Source organism: Oncorhynchus mykiss, chromosome 22, assembly GCF_057628025.1.
Source record: "Oncorhynchus mykiss isolate SJ-2025 chromosome 22, ASM5762802v1, whole genome shotgun sequence".
NCBI classification, from domain to species: Eukaryota; Metazoa; Chordata; class Actinopteri; order Salmoniformes; family Salmonidae; genus Oncorhynchus; species Oncorhynchus mykiss.
In genome coordinates, this window is record NC_143043.1 from 8,000,726 (window position 1) to 8,018,992 (window position 18,267).

Consider the following 18,267-nt stretch of genomic DNA (forward strand, 5'->3'; position numbering starts at 1 on the left):
GATTAGTTGAATCAGGTGTGTTATTGTTTGGTTAGAACACAAACCTGCACCCACACTGGCCCTGTGTGGATAAGAAGCCATGCAACAAAGTCCATAACACACAACCTTCAATTCATTATCTGAAAACTGATTCACATTTGTTGTACTGTTAATCTTGTTTATTCGTTCAATTTGTCTTCCTAAAGCCTATCTGAAAATAATTTAAAATATCCCTCTCTATTGTGTATTATAAAGGTACAGGTGGTAGACTAAAAAACGGAATCACATGGATGAAAGACAACAATATGACAATGCCCCACCCAAAAGTGCATGAGTAGTCACCCAATAGCAGTGGTGAATAGTACTTATTTAAAAACACTTTAAAGTACTAATTAAGTAGTTTTTTGGGGCTTTCTGTACTTTATTTTCTATTTTTGACAACGTTTATTTTGACTTCACTACATTCCTAAAGCAGATAATGTACATTTTACTCCATATATTTACCCTGACACCCAAAAGTACTTTTGAATGCTTAGCAGGACAGAAATGGTCCAATTTAAACACTTATCAAGAAAACAACCCTGATCAGCCCTACTGTGTCTGATCTGGCGGAATCACTAAACACAAATGCTTCATTTGCAAATTATGTCTGAGTGTTGGAGTGTGCCCCTGGCTATTCGTAAATACATAAAAAAACAAGAAAATTGTGTCTGATTTCCCTAATATAAGGAATTTTAAATTATTAATTATTTTACTTTTGATACTTAAGTGTATTTTAGCAATTACATTTACTTTTGATACATAAGTTAATTTAAAACCAAATAGTTTTAGACTTTTACTCAAATAGTATTTTACTGGGTGACTTTCACTATTACTCAAGTCATTTTCTATAACAAATCTATACTTTTTCTCAAGTATGACATTTGGGTACTGTTTTCTACCACTGCTCAATAGTCCTATTCATGTCCCTCATTTGTTCGCATCTTTGTCCACCACTTGTAGGTCTTCTATCCCTGAAATCCTTCAACCCTGATCTTATTCTTCTCTCTCTGCATCAACGACTCCAAACATCTTAGGGAGAGTAACGAGGTTTCTAATTGTTCCTAATAGTTTCCAATCTTGGTAAAGGCACCATGGCTAGATGCATAATATGGATCAAGTAAAATAAAATTGTATTTGTCATGTGCCGAATACAACCTTTACCGTGAAATACTTACTTAAAAGCCCTTAACCAACAATCTAGTTTTAAGAAAAATAAGAGCTAAAAAAATATTTACTAAATAAACTAAAGTAAAAAATAAACGAGCAACAATAAAATAACAACAACGAGGCTATAAACAGGGGGTACCGATACCAAGTCATTGTGCGGGGGTACAGTTGAAGTAGTTGAAGTAATGGAGGTAATATGGACATATAGGTAGATGTAAAGTGACTATGCATAGATAATAAACAGTGAATAGCAGCAGTGTAAAAAGAATATCAATACAAATAGAACGGGTAGACATTTGATTAGCTGTAAAAAAAAATAATTAAAAAGCCTCTTGGATGTAGACGTAGTACTCCAGTACCACTTGCCGTGCGGTAGCAGAGAAAACAGTCTATGACTAGGGTGGCTGGAGTCTTAGGCAATTTTTAGGGCCTTCCTCTGATACCGCCTGGTTTAGAGGTCCTGGACGGCAGGAAGCTTGGCCCCATGATGTACTGGGCCGTACACACTACCTTCTGTACCGCCTTGCGGTCATAGGCTGAGCAGTTGCCATAGCAGTCGGTGATACAACCAGTCCTGCTCTCGATGGTGCAGCTGTATAACTTTTGGAGGATCTGAGGACCCATGCAAAATCTTTTCAGTCTCCCGAGGGGGAATTGGCATTGTCTGGCCCTCTTCACAACTGTCTTGGTGTGTTTGGACAATGATAGTTTGTCGGTGAGGTGGACACTCTCAATCTGCTCCACTACAGCCCTGTCAATTAGAATGGGGGCGTGCTCGGGCCTCCTTTTCCTGTAGTCCACGATCAACTCCTTTGTCTTGATCACATTGAGGGAGAAGTTGTTATCCTGGCACAACACTGCCAGGTCTCTGACCTCCTCCCTATATGCTGTCTAATCATTGTTAGTAATCAGGCCTACCACCGTTGTGTCGTTGGCAAACGTAATGAGTAGCGCTTGTTGGAGACGTGCTTGGCCACGCAGTCATGGGTGAACAGGGAGTACAGGAGGGGACTAAGCACACATCCCTGAGGGGCCCCAGTGTTGAGGATCAGCGTGGCAAATGTGTTGTTGCCTACCCTTACCACCTGGGGGCAGCCTGTCAGGAAGTCCCGTAAGGAAGAACAGGATCCAGGTGCAGAGGGGGGTGTTTAGTCCTAGGGTCCTAAGCTTAGTGATTAGCTTTGAGGACACTATGGTGTTGAACGCAGAGCTGTAGTCAACGAACAGCATTCTCACATAGGTGTTCCTTTAGTCCAGGTGGGAAAGGGAGCGTCATATTTCAATATGTTGAGGCGGTATGCAAATTGGAGTGGGCCTAGGGTTTCTGGGATGATGAGGTTGATGTGAGCCATGACAAGCCTTTCAAAGCACCATGGCTACAGACATGAGTGCTACCGGTCGGTAGTCATTTAGGCAGGTTACCTTGATGTTCTTGGGCACAGGGACTATGGTGGTCTGCTTGAAACATGTAGGTATTACAGACTCGGTCAGGGAGAGGTTTTAAATGTCAGTGAAGACCCTTGCCAGTTGGTTAGCACATGCTCGGAGTACACATCCTGGTAATCCCTCTGGCCCTGCGGCTTTGTGAATGTTTACCTGTTTAAAGGTCTTACTCACATCGGCTACATCGGTGATCACACAGTTGTCCGGAACAGCTGGTGCTCTCAAGTATGCTTCAGTGTTGTTTGCCTTGAAGTGTGCATAGAAGTAATTTAGCTTGTCTGGTAGGCTCGTGTCACTGGGCAGCTCATGGCTGAGCTTTCCTTTGTAGTCCGTAATAGTTTCCAAGCGCTGCCACATCCAACGTGCGTCGGAGCCGGTGTAGTAATATTCAATGTTAGTCCTGTATTCACATTTTCCTGATCGATGGTTCACCTGAGTTCATAGCGGGATTTCTTATAAGCATCCGGTTTAGAGTCCCACTCCTTGAAAGCGGCAGCTCTACCCTTTAGCTCAGTGCGGATGTTGCATGTAATCCATGGCTCCTGGTTTGGGTATGTACGTACAGTCACTGTGGGGACAACGTCATCGATGCCCTTATTGATGAAGGTGGTGACTGATGTGGTATACTCCTCAAGGCCATCTGATGAGTCCCGGAAAATATTCCAGTCTGTGCTAGCAAAACAGTCCAGTAGATTAGCATCTGTGTCATCTGACCACTTCCATATTGAGCGAGTCACTGATACTTCCTGCTTTAGTTTTTGTTGTAAGTAGGAATCCAGCAGGATGTATTTATAGTCAGATTTGACAAATAGAGGGCGAGGGAGAGCTTTGTATGTGTCTCTGTGTGTGGAGTAAAGGAAGTCTAAAGATGTTTTCCTCTCTGGTTGCACATGTAACATGCTGGTAGAAATGAGGTAAAATGAATTTAAGTTTGCTCCGTTAAAGTCCACGGCCACTAGGAGTGCTGCCTCTGGATGAGCATTTTCTTGTTTGCTTATGGCCTTCCTTAATATTAGATTTTGTGCACTGTTACTGACAAATATACACAGACGTCAGACCTTGTCTTACCAGTAGCAGCTGTTCTGTCTTGCCGATGCACTGAAAACCCAGCCAACTGTATCTTATCCATGTCGTCGTTCAGCCACAACTCAGTGAAACATCTTTTAGTGCTTTTACAGTTTTAATGTCTCGTTGTTAGGAGAGTCTTGAACAGAGGTCATCCAGTTTATTCTCCAATGATTGCACGTTGGCCAATAAGACGGATGGTAGAGACGTGTTATCCACTCGCCGACGAATACGCACAAGGCACCCGGACCTGTGTTCCCTGTATTGGCGTCTATTCTTCATGCAAAGGACAGCCTCATCCGGTATCTGTAGTAAATCCTTTGTGTCCGACTCGTTAAATAAAAAATCTTTGTCCAGTTCGAGGTGAGTAATCGCTGTTCTGATATCCAGATGCTATTTTCAGTCATGAGAGATAGTGGCAGAAACATTATTTACAAAATAAATGACAAACAATGTAAAAAAAAACACACAAAGCAGTACAATTGGTTGGAACCCCGTAAAATGGCAGCCGTTTCCACCGGTGCCATTATAACTGTAGTTGTGTGTTTTAATTAACTTAAATCTGAACAAAAAACATATATATGCTCATGTTTATTGAATATTACAGATATCATCACACGGATATCAGCATATCCCCATGTGTCTCAATGCAAACCGGGCTTAATAGGAGCATACTGGGCTTAATTGGAACAACAGTGATTCATGGTAAAAAAAAAAACAGAATAGCAAAGTCTACTAATAAAATATTTGGAAACCAATGATTTGGTTGTATCAATATACAGTATATATCACAATATTATGCAAAGTTAGTATTGAGATAATTTTTCTACAATATTGCTTTATTATAATTGTCTGTCGTATTGAGGTAATGCTTTTTGTGCTACTATACCGTTTAGGCCCACCTGAGATAAATGTCAAATTTACAAAAATGGCTTCTGTGTAAAACAACGCAAGGTTAATTTAACAGTAAAATAAGACAAAATGCATTCTCCTTAGAGCTGCAGGGGCAGTATTGAGTAGCTTGGATGAAAGGTGCCCAGAGTAAACGGCCTGCTACCCATTCCCAGTTGCTAATATATGCATATTATTATTAGTATTGGATAGAAAGCACTCTGAAGTTTCTAAAACTTTTTGAATGATGTCTGTGAGTATAACAGAATTCACATGGCCGACAAAAACCTGAGAAGAAATCCAAACAGGAAGTGAGAAATCTGAGGTTGGTCGATTTTCAACCCAGGCCCTATTGATTTCACAGTGGGATATTGATGAAGTTGCACTTCCTAGGGATTCCACTAGATGTCAACCGTCCTTAGAAACTTGAATGAGGCTTCTACTGCTGTGTTGTGGGGCTGAATAAGAGCTGAATGAGTCAAGTTACTGGCAGAGAGCCATTTCCTGGTCATGCGCATTTCACATCATAAAGGAATTCTCCAGGTGGAACTGAAGATTTATGATAGAAACATCCTAAAGATAAAAATTCTATACTTAGTTTGATATGTTTCTAAAACCTGTAATATAACTTTTTAAAGTTTTTGTCCGAAGTTATGCATGGCCTGCACGAGCGCTTGGATATGTGTACCTAACATGCTAACAAAAGTAGCTACTTGGACATAAATAATGGACATTATGGAACATATCAAGCATTTATTGTGGAACTGCGATTCCTGGGAGTGCATTCTGATGAAGACCATCAAAGGTAAGGGAATATTTATAATGTAATTTCTGATTTTTGTTGACTCCAACATGGCGGAAGATTTTATTTGTTTTCTGAGCGCCGTCTCAGATTATTGCATGGTTTGCTTTTTCCGTAAAGTTTTTTTGAAATCTTACACAGCGGTTGCATTAAGGAGAGGTATATCTATATTTCCATGTCTAACACTTTAATTTTCATTGACATTTATAATGAGTATTTCTGTACAATGATGTGGTTCTCTGCAATATTTTGGGATGTTTTTGGAACTAGTGAACGTAACGTGCCAATGTAAACTCAGATTTTTTTATATAAACTTCATCAAATAAAACACACATGTATTGTGTAACATGAAGTCCTATAAATGTCATCTGATGAAGATCATCAAATGTTAGTGATTCATTTCATCTCTATTTGTGCTTTTTGTGACTCTTTTCTTTGGCTTGGTGGTGACCTAACATGATCATTTGTGGTGCTTTCACTGTAAAGCATATTTGAAATCGGACACTGTGGTGGGATTAACAACATTACCTTAAAAAACGGTATAAGATACATGTATGTTTGAGGAATTTGAATTATGAGATTTCTGTTGTTTTGAATTTGGCGCCCTGTACTTTCACTGGCTGTTGTCATATTGAAATCTGAAATCTACTATCTTGTTGTAGTTCGCCAAGTTATGTTGTTACTGTGTGATTGTGACATGCAGGCACGAATACAAGCATGGGAAAAAAAAAAACATTTGAATTGGCAAAAAATTGTCATGAATGCTCATGAAATATGCCATCATGTGCATATATCAGCACATGAGTCTCTTAATTTTACATAAAGTATGATCACTTATCTGAAAAGTTACAACAGTTGTCAGAAAAATATGTGTATCTAAGGGTTACCTCAACAGTTTTTTTTTTGCAGCTTTGAAATTGGCCACTAGTGGGAAATTACACATATATGTCAATAACATAATAAAACATTTGATTGGCTTAGAATAAAACAAGTTATGGATATAACAATCAGATTATTTAGTTAGTGGAAAATGTAATATTTTTGTTAATGTTTTTATATATACAACAGATTCTCAATTGGATTGAGGTCTGGGCTTTGACTAGGCACCTTCCAAACCATTTAAATGTTTCCCCTTAAACCACTCAAGTGTTGCTTTAGCAGTATGCTTAGGGTCATTGTCCTGTTGGAAGGTGAACCTCTGTCCCAGTCTCAAATCTTGAAGACTGAAACAGGTTTCCCTCAAGAATTTCCCTGTATTTAGCACCATCCATCATTCCTTCCATTCTGACCAGTTTCCCAGACCCTGCCAAAGAAAAACACCCCACAGCATGATGCTGCCACCACCATGCTTCACTGTGATGAGAGGTGTTGGGTTTTCCTTGATGGCCTAAAAGCTCAATTTTAGTCTCATCTGAGTACCTTCTTCCATATGTTTGGGGAATCTCCCACATGCCTTTTGGCGAACACCAAACTTGTTTGCTTATTTTTTTCTCCTCTGTGGAGCTTTGCAGCTCCTTCAGGGTTATCTTTGGTCTCTTTGTTGCCTCTCTGAATAATTCCCTCCTTGCCTGGTCCGTGAGTTTTGGTGGACGGCCCTCTCTCGGCAGGTTTGTTGTTTAATAATGGATTTAATGGTGCTCCATGGGATGTTCAAAGTTTCAGATCTTTTTTTATAACCCAACCCTGATCTGTACTTCTCCACAACTTTGTCCCTGACCTGTGTGGAGAGCTCCTTGGTCTTCATGGTGGATTTCCCTTACTTAGTGGTGTTGCAGACTCTGTGGCCTTTCAGAACAAGTGTATACTGTATATACTGAGATCATGTAACAGATCATGTGATACTTAGATTGCACACAGGTGGACTTCATTTAACAAATGATGTGACTTCTGAAGGTAATTGGTTGCACCAGATCTAATTTAAGGGCTTCGTGAATTTTTTTAAACAACTTATTTTTTGCAATTTCACTTCACCAATTTTGACTATTTTGTGTATATCCATTACATGAAATCCAAATAAAAATCAATTTAAATTCTAGGTTGTAATGCAACGAAATAGGAAAAACTCCAAGGCGGATGAATACCTTCGCAGGGCACTGTAAAACCAGTACTCAGAGTGTAGAGAATCATTGTACCACCTAAACCATTGTGAAATAACACTAGAACTGCCATAGGCCATGCAACAAAATTGGAAAAGCTCCAGGGCGGATGAATACTTTCGCAAGGCACTGTAAAACCAGTACTCAGTGTGTAGAGAATCATTGTACCATCTAAATCGCTGTGAAATAACACTAGAACCGCCATTTGATTTTGTACATTTTACAAAATTCGGACAAAAAAAAGCTATGTCCTGCTCCTTCCCTGACTTCTCCTAAAGGTTTGTATTTTACACTACTCATGTGTCAGAATTTTGAAATCACAAGTATTTAGAGCCTTTTTCATACCGATTCTTAACTTACCCCGCCAAGACAATGTCTTGTAGGACGTTGATACCCAGCCAGGCGCTAATACGTCTCTCTCTTCTCACTGAATGAATGACACATGTATGAATGGGTGATAATTGTGCACCTTACTTCAAAATTATATTTATATTAGGCTTAACAGAATGATGAGGGTGAAGAGGTTGATTTAATTTAGAAAGACGATAGTGTAATGATGAGTTTGTGTTGTGCCTTTTATTCAGCAGCAAATAACTTGATTGCGCCTCTTGGGGTTGATCATTCTCATTAACATTTTTTCTTTGTAAAAATAAGCTGTTATGTTTTATTTACAATATCTCTATTACTAATCACATTTATTGTCAAGGAAACCAGAACATGCTACATGTTGCAGTAGGCCTTTAGAAGGATGCAAAACATATCCTTGACTCTATGCAGCGAAGCAAACAATGCCAGCCCACTGAATGAATAACAAATGGATGGAATGGGCAATAATTGTGCAAGTTACATCACAATCAAATTTAAATGAGTCCTAACTGAATGATGAGGTTGATGGAATTTACAAGAACAATAGTGTAATCATGAGTTTGTGTTATGCCTATATGTAACTCGTTTCAGGAAACGAGGTGTATGCCTGACGCCACTACTCACAGGAGCGGCATTTGAACGTAAACATACATTTTTTTATTTAAAGGAAGAAATGCTTTCCTGAACATGTGAAGTTTCGTTTGCTTTAATAACAACCTTGTATTCCAACCATAAATATGAATGAAATTATTAAATGATGAGCCTAGTTGGGTTAGCCATGGAAAAAGTCAGGAACCTTCCCGCTAGACATGATTGGCTGAGATAATGGTCTGCCATGTAGCATGCTTCTGTTTATAACGTGAGCTGTTCAGTATGTGTTGACAGTCCTTTCTTCCATACCATTTTTGAAAGATATAACATTAGCCATTGAGAACTACAAAAGTTTTGCTGCTTTTTTCAACAAAATTAATGCCCTAAATTCAGCAGGCGCTATCGATAGATCAGTTGGCAAAAGTGATGGGCTACAAAAGTGATGGGCTACTTTCTGCACACGCCACGGTCATTGTGAATCGGAGTGAATTGACACAACTCTGGCCAAAACAAGATGTAACTATAAACAAAACAAAGTTAAATGGTTCCAGTCTGCCGTGAAGCGTTCATCCATGTATACGGGTAAGAGTCTAGCTACATTTTCAGATATAAGTTTCAAATTTGGTCAGAAAGTTGTTTTTAGTTAAAGGGTACTGTTAGTTAGCTAACAAATGTTAGCTTGCTTGCTCCCTAGTGCTATGCGATGTATGATCTGTGTACAGTAATATTTGAATCAGAAAACAATTTTCATTTATAGCCTAATGTTAGCTAGCTAACATTGAACCTACTATTTGGATAGCTTTAGCTCCCTGCAGATTCATACTACAGCTATGAAAATGTTTGCATTGGTAGTAGTCGGAGCTACATGTCTAAACAAAAGACTCCGCTTCAGACGGATTACTACATGACCCATCAAATTAGCCAGGTGTGTCTGGGGGTGATTATGGCCATCTATTGTATTTCATGAACATGTGTACATGTCAAGACAATAGTGACCAATCCACTTAGCTAGATGTGGCTGGGGGGTGGTTATAGCATTTCCTACCCATCAATTTGGACAAGGATACACCTTCTGTATCCTGTGCATGTGACAAATAAACTTAGATTTTATTTGACATAGCATGTGTTTACCACATGGCCTCATATGTGAACCCTTAAAGAGATGGGTGGGGCTAAGGCTTAAGAGTGTGTGAACAATGTTGAAAGGGTGTAGACAAGGAGCTGGTGTACCAAAAATTCAAGGGTAATTTTCTCAAAAGTGGGGTTACAATTTTATCAACTTTAAGGAAAACCGCTACAGGCCAGTTTTTGTAGAATTATAAAAATATATAATTTACTCTATCTAAAAAATTAGCTATTGTTGTATTATTATTTTTTGAAATACTGTATTTCCACTAATATTTCTTCTTGGAATTGACCCTTTATAATGTTGTAGTTTATGCACTATTTATTAAGTGCTGCACCTTGCGGGGTGATATGCATCGCTTGCATATGCTAAAGTGAACGCCTGGCAATGTTCTCTAGTGGGTACTTAAAGGCTGAAAGGCAAGGCGGTTCTAGTGTTGCTAACCTAGCTGGGCAGTGCATCCCTTGGTCCGTCTGTGTCTTGCTTGTTTGCCAGCCACTTCCAGGGCTGTTTTTTTTTACTGTGCCTGACAAAGGTGAGAGTGAAATACAACTATTTATTACGTTTGATAAACACCAACGGGCAACAGTGTTTTTAAACTGCAGCTCGGAAAAGATAACCGTGTCGCTCGAGAACATACGTTCATATGCGCGTGCCTGATATAAATCTCGAGCTTTCCAGCAGCAACCTCTGTGGGGACCAGTCCAGACAATATATGGGCGTGATAGCACTCCTCATAGGCGCAAGACAATGATTATCTAGTCTCTCAGTCAAGGTTTTGTTACAACTCTGGACTAATACAAGATGGAAAGTAATGGATTGACATTGACTATTGATTGAATTTAACATGTTGATTAGCTGGGCATGCTGGGCAATATGGATGCACATCTCTCAGTAAATAATAACCATCAAGTATTCGGCCAAGCCATAGTATAAATAGTATTTTATATTTGAAAATGTATAAAATGAAATCTGGGCGAGACAGTTTAAATGGGCCTGATGCAGCTGATAAAATTAATAATAGTATTGTTATCTATAATTTACAGGTGCTATGCTTAAGTTTGTCAGTAGAGGAGTTGCTGGATCATCAGCCAGTACAAGCACAGACTCAGTTGACCCACATCTAGCCTCAGCCAGTACTAACACAGACCCAATACAGCTGGCTTCAGCAAATACTAACACAGACGCAATACAGCTGTTTTCAGCAAGTACTAACACAAACCCAGGTGAAGTACAGACAGCCTCAGCCAGTACTAACACAACCAGAAGTGTACAGCCAGCATCAGATACAAGCAGCTCACCCTAATCGAACAGTTGCTGCTCTACCAAGTTACCCAGCAGATTGCCTCCCCCCCAGTCTTAAAATACTTTATGAGGACTGAGTTTGTGCAAAGGTCCATTCAAACCAGGACTGGAATTTTCTTACCCTAAAGACAAGTCTAAAAGAGGTTTCCATTCAGGCTTATTACAGAGACAGGTGTCAAATGGGAAAATATTACCAGGAGCTGGCTTTCATAGGCTGTGTTTTTTTTGTTGCTGTAAGCTCTTTGCTACAAAATACTACAAAATAATAAAGGAAGGCGTGAATGACTGGTCAAATGTCAACGCCATTCTGAAACACTATGAGGGTAGTCCTGAACACACAGACAACATGATTAAGTGGAGAGAACTTGATCTGCGCCTAAGTCAGGGACAGACTCTTGACCACATACAAATTACCATTTTGGAGGATGAAAGAAACATTTGAAACACTGAAAGTCAATATATATAAAAAAAATTGAAAGAATAAAAAGAGTTCTTAACAGGGCATGTTTTTTTTTACCCTGGATGTCCTTACATGTTTAATAAGTATCATTCAGTCTCTGGTTGAAATAAACCTAGCATTCAGGTGTTCATCAGACAAATTCTTCCAACCAGATATTGGAAACATCCTAAAAGAGGTTCAATTACTGGCAAAATCTGACCCCGTTATGGAAAGTCATCTCAGCAAAATTTAAGATTAAAGAGACACATGCTCATTACCTTGGGAAGTGCACACAGAATGAGTGACTGAGCTTCTGGAAGCAATAGCTACAAATCACATTGTAGGAATTTTAATGAATTTATTTGCAAATTATGGTGGAAAATAAGTATTTGGTCACCTACAAACACACAAGATTTCTGGCTCTCACAGACCTGTAACTTCTTCTTTAAGAGGCTCCTCTGTTCTCCACTCGTTACCTGTATTAATGGCACCTGTTTGAACTTCTTATCAGTACAAAAGACACCTGTCCACAACCTCAAACAGTCACATTCCAAACTCCACTATGGAGTCAAAATGATCACAAGAACGGTGAGCAAAAACCTAGTGAATGACCTGCAGAGAGCTGGGAGCAAAGTAACAAAGCCTACCATCAGTAACACACTACTCCGCCAGGGACTCAAATCCTGCAGTGCCAGACTTGTCCCCCTGCTTAAGTACAGTACATGTCCAGGCCCGTCTGAAGTTTGCTAGAGAGCATTTGGATGATCCAGAAGAAGATTGGGAAAATGTCATATGGTCAGATGAAACCAAAATATAACTTTTTGGTAAAAACTCAACTCGTCGTGTTTGGAGGACAAAGAATGCTGAGTTGCATCCAAAGAACACCATATCTACTGTGAAGCATGGGGGTGGAAACATCATGCTTTGGGGCTGTTTTTCTGCAAAGGGACCAGGACAACTGATCCATGTAAAGGAAAGAATGAATGGGGCCATGTATCGTGAGATTTTGAGTGAAAACCTCCTTCCATCAGCAAGGGCATTGAAGATGAAACGTGGCTGGGTCTTTCAGTATGACAATGATCCCAAACACACCACCCGGGCAACGAAGGAGTGGCTTCGTAAGAAGCATTTCAAGGTCTTGGAGTGGCCAAACCCATAGAAAACCTTTGGAGGGAGTTGAAAGTCCGTGTTGCCCAGCAACAGCCCCAAAACATCACTGCTCTAGAGGAGATCTGCATGGAGGAATGGACCAAAATACCAGCAACAGTGTGTGAAAACCTTGTGAAGACTTACAGAAAACGTTTGACCTCTGTCATTGCCAACAAAGGTTATATAACAAAGTATTGATATAAACTTTTGTTATTGACCAAATACTTATTTTCCACCATAATTTGCAAATAAATTCATTAAAAATCCTACAATGTGATTTTCTGTATTTTTTTTCTCATTTTGTCTGTCATAGTTGAAGTGTACATATGATGAACATTACAGGCCTCTCTCATCTTTTTAAGTGGGAGAACTTGCACAATTGATGACTGAATAACTACTTTTTTGCCCCACTGTACACTAAACCAGTGGTCACCAACCAGTCGATAGCTATCGTCTGGTTGATCTTCAAGGCATTCCTAGTCAATCACCAAATATTTCTGTATAAAAGCCAACGAACGATAAAGGCTTGCGCTCCTTTTTTCAAATCATCTTGAACTGTTGCCAGTAGGTGCACTTGATTCAAAAATCCTGCGCACCAGCTAAGCAACGTGTTCCCATGAGACAAACTCCACCTACCCGTGGGACCGGCAAATTTCTGACTGAATTGAGTGTACCTACTGCGCTGCCCAATCGGTTAGCTTAAATCACAGTGGCTACAGAGCTTCCATGACCCTGGCTACAGCCAAGTTTAATAGGCTACTAACCTACGTAAGATTGAATAACTTTTAAAACCATGACCACAGAGAGACTGTCAACGAATACAGCAAAGAGCTGCTGTTTTTATGAGTGAGTTTATATTCAGCACTGTCACGGTTTTCATTCAACAGTATTACAAAATGTGCTTCTCCGTACTTCTGCTTGGGCTCAGCTAAAATGAATGAGTAGCCATGTATCGATAGCCCTGAGTTTTGTTATCATTAGCAGCTCGTCGTGTTGATTTTAATATTAAGGAATATGTAACTTTCTCTGTTCATAGGAACAACATGAATTTGTGCATGAGGCAGATGCGGTGCGACTCGAGTTTCGCCATTAGGTTGAAGACGTTGTCCCCTCTTTCTGGTCAGTCTCACCAGAGGAAAGGAAGGAAAAAGCAGGGACCGTGAGTGGGGGTTGGGAAAAATCTTTTGAATGGTCATCCAAGTCGGAATTCCAAGTCGGAAACTCAGGCATCTTTTTAGAGCTCCGACTTTTTGACTTGATCACTGACGTCGTGATTTGACCTTGTTGACCATCAGATGAAGGTACCATCAGGCCAGTAAAATAAAAAAGCAAATTATTTCAATTCATGCTCCACAAGTGCTTAACCAACTGATCTATTTTGTTATCAAACCTCAAGTTTTTAAATACAATATGGTCTGATTAACAATATTGGCATGCCAATCATATAGCAAATATGCTGTGATAATGTATTAGGCCAGCTGCCCAAACCTCATTCCTACAAAACTGTTTGTGTCAGGTTAATGTAAAAAAAAAAAAAATCTGAGCAGTAAATCTCAGCTTGCTTTTTGATCTTAACTCAGAAAGGGTTGGTGACCACTGCTTGTCATTGCATATGCTGCCAAATCTTCAAAAGATTCAGTTGTGTTTTTTGGGCATGTGCATTTCTTATTTCTTACATTAGTACCCCAGGTCATCTTAGGTTTCATTACATACAGTCGAGAAGAACTACTGAATATAAGATCAGCGTCAACTAACCATCAGTACGACCAAGAATATGTTTTTCGCGACTGAATGAACTTTATTTGACTCTTTGCAAACTGGAAACCATTTATCCGGAGGCTGCATTCATTGTAGCTGGGGATTTTAACAAAGCTAATCTGAAAACAAGACTCCCTAAATTTTATCAGCATATCGATTGCCCAACCAGGGGTGGAAAGACCTTGGATCATTGTTACTCTAACTTCCGCGACGCATATAAGGCCCTGCCCCGCCCCCCTTTCGGAAAAGCTGACCACGACTCCATTTTGTTGATCCCTGCCTACAGACAGAAACTAAAACAAGAGGCTCCCACGCTGAGGTCTGTCCAACGCTGGTCCGACCAAGCTGAATCCACACTCCAAGACTGCTTCCATCACGTTTACTGGGACATGTTTCGTATTGCGTCAGACAACAACATTGACGAATACGCTGATTCGGTGTGCGAGTTCATTAGAACGTGCGTTGAAGATGTCGTTCCCATAGCAACGATTAAAACATTCCCTAACCAGAAACCGTGGATTGATGGCAGCATTCGCGTGAAACTGAAAGCGCGAACCACTGCTTTTAATCAGGGCAAGGTGTCTGGTAACATGACCGAATACAAACAGTGCAGCTATTCCCTCCGCAAGGCTATCAAACAAGCTAAGCGTCAGTACAGAGACAAAGTAGAATCTCAATTCAACGGCTCAGACACAAGAGGCATGTGGCAGGGTCTACAGTCAATCATGGACTACAAGAAGAAATCCAGCCCAGTCACGGACCAGGATGTCCTGCTCCCAGGCAGACTAAATCACTTTTTTGCCCGCTTTGAGGACAATACAGTGCCACTGACACGGCCTGCAACGAAAACATGCGGTCTCTCCTTCACTGCAGCCGAGGTGAGTAAGACATTTAAACGTGTTAACCCTCGCAAGGCTGCAGGCCCAGACGGCATCCCCAGCCGCGCCCTCAGAGCATGCGCAGACCAGCTGGCCGGTGTGTTTACGGACATATTCAATCAATCCCTATACCAGTCTGCTGTTCCCACATGCTTCAAGAGGGCCACCATTGTTCCTGTTCCCAAGAAAGCTAAGGTAACTGAGCTAAACGACTACCGCCCCGTAGCACTCACTTCCGTCATCATGAAGTGCTTTGAGAGACTAGTCAATGACCATATCACCTCCACCCTACCTGACACCCTAGACCCACTCCAATTTGCTTACCGCCCAAATAGGTCCACAGACGATGCAATCTCAACCACACTGCACACTGCCCTAACCCATCTGGACAAGAGGAATACCAATGTGAGAATGCTGTTCATCGACTACAGCTCGGCATTCAACACCATAGTACCCTCCAAGCTCGTCATCAAGCTCGAGACCCTGGGTCTCGACCCCGCCCTGTGCAACTGGGTACTGGACTTCCTGACGGGCCGCCCCCAGGTGGTGAGGGTAGGTAACAACATCTCCCCCCCGCTGATCCTCAACACTGGGGCCCCACAAGGGTGCGTTCTGAGCCCTCTCCTGTACTCCCTGTTCACCCACGACTGCGTGGCCACGCACGCCTCCAACTCAATCATCAAGTTTGCGGACGACACAACAGTGGTAGGCTTGATTACCAACAACGACGAGACGGCCTACAGGGAGGAGGTGAGGGCCCTCGGAGTGTGGTGTGAGGAAAATAACCTCACACTCAACGTCAACAAAACTAAGGAGATGATTGTGGACTTCAGGAAACAGCAGAGGGAACACCCCCCTATCCACATCGATGGAACAGTAGTGGAGAGGGTAGCAAGTTTTAAGTTCCTCGGCATACACATCACAGACAAACTGAATTGGTCCACTCACACAGACAGCATTGTGAAGAAGGCGCAGCAGCGCCTCTTCAACCTCAGGAGGCTGAAGAAATTTGTCTTGTCACCAAAAGCACTCACAAACTTCTACAGATGCACAATCGAGAGCATCCTGTCGGGCTGTATCACCGCCTGGTATGGCAACTGCTCCGCCCTCAACCGTAAGGGTCTCCAGAGGGTAGTGAGGTCTGCACAACGCATCACCGGGGGCAAACTACCTGCCCTCCAGGACACCTACACCACCCGATGTCACAGGAAGGCCATAAAGATCATCAAGGACATCAACCACCCGAGCCACTGCCTGTTCACCCCGCTATCATCCAGAAGGCGAGGTCAGTACAGGTGCATCAAATCTGGGACCGAGAGACTGAAAAACAGCTTCTATCTCAAGGCCATCAGACTGTTAAACAGCCACCACTAACATTGAGTGGCTGCTGCCAACACACTGACACTGACTCAACTCCAGCCACTTTAATAATGGGAATTGATGGGAAATGATGTAAATATATCACTAGCCACTTTAAACAATGCTACCTTATATAATGTTACTTACCCTACATTATTCATCTCATATGCATACGTATATACTGTACTCTATATCATCGACTGTATTCTTATGTAATACATGTATCACTAGCCACTTTAACTATGCCACTTTGTTTACATACTCATCTCATATGTATATACTGTACTCGATACCATCTACTGTATCTTGCCTGTGGTGCTCTGTACCATCACTCATTCATATATCCTTATGTACATATTCTTTATCCCCTTACACTGTGTATAAGAGAGTAGTTTTGGAATTGTTAGTTAGATTACTTGTTATTACTGCATTGTCGGAACTAGAAGCACAAGCATTTCGCTACACTCGCATTAACATCTGCTAACCATGTGTATGTGACAAATAAAATTTGATTTGATTTGATTTGATTTGAAAGCTATTCACCTTCTTTTCAGCTGGCACACAAAGATGGAGTGTTTTGAAGAAACACGTGAACATAACTGTGAAGTCATGGAGTAACACAAGATGGGAGAGTAGGCTCCAAAGTGTTCATGCAATCAGGTATCAGGCTTCTGAGGTTCGGGAGGCATTGTTGGAAGCCAGACAGATGATCAACAATCCTGTGGCCAAAGTGGAGTCACAAGCATTTGCAGAGGAAGTTGGGTCCTACAGTTTCTTGATTTGCTGTGTTGTATGGTGTGAGATACTGACAATGACAAACAAAGTAAAGAAGCTTGTCCAATCCTCCTCAATGCAGTTGGATATCGCAGTTAATTTAATCTCAAATGCAAAGGCCTCCCTCACTACATACCAGGAAACTGGATGCTCTGAGGCCCAGACTACAGTCAAAAGCATTTGTGAAGAAATTAATGTGAAGGCTGTTCTGAAAGAGAAGAAAATGAAAAACAGCTAGAGGCACTTAAGCTATGAGGCTCCTGATGAACCAGTGACTGATGCACTGAAAAACCTTGAAGTCAACTACTTCAACATTGTGGTCGACTCTGCTTTGACATCCATGGATGAGAGATTTGAAACACTCAACAAGGTGAAAACCAAAAATGGAGTGCTGCTGAACTTCAGCAGCACTCCATGTCCAGTGAATATTTAAAGTCTCACATGGCTGTTGAAAACACTCTAACCTTCAGAGATGACAGTGACATCAGTGGAATGGATCTGGCACACGAGATTCAGAATTTACCTGATCTGCCATCAGATAAGATGACTGCCTTTGAGCTGCTTTCCTTTCTCTGTGAGAAAAACCTGGAGGAACTCTATCCTACCCTTTTGGATATCCCTAAGAATTGCAGTCAATTAAAGCTAATCTAAAGCTACCTGAAGTTTTCCATGTCACAGTAACGTATGAGTGATCTGGCCATCATTCCATTTTTTAAAATGTTTTTCACCTTTATTTCACCTTTTTTTTTCACCTTTATTTCACCTTTATTTAACCAGGTAGGCTAGTTGAGAAAAAGTTCTCATTTGCAACTGCGACCTGGCCAAGATAAAGCAAAGGAGTTTGACACATACAACAACACAGAGTTACACATGGAATAAACAAGCATACAATCAATAATACAGTAGAAAAAGTCTATATACAGCATGTGCAAATGAAGTAGGATAAAGGAGGTAAGGCAATAAATAGGCCATGGTGGCGAAGTAATTACAATATAGCAATTAAACACTGGAATGGTAGAATGTGCAAGTAGAGATAC

The 18,267-nt window shown here is 41.0% G+C and overlaps 1 protein-coding gene across 1 annotated transcript in view; it reads right to left on the bottom strand.

Annotated features, from left to right (window-relative positions):
- Positions 1-18,267, bottom strand: part of LOC110501282 (uncharacterized) — a 42,366-nt gene that overhangs the window by 15,439 nt on the left and 8,660 nt on the right. The window lies entirely within an intron of this gene.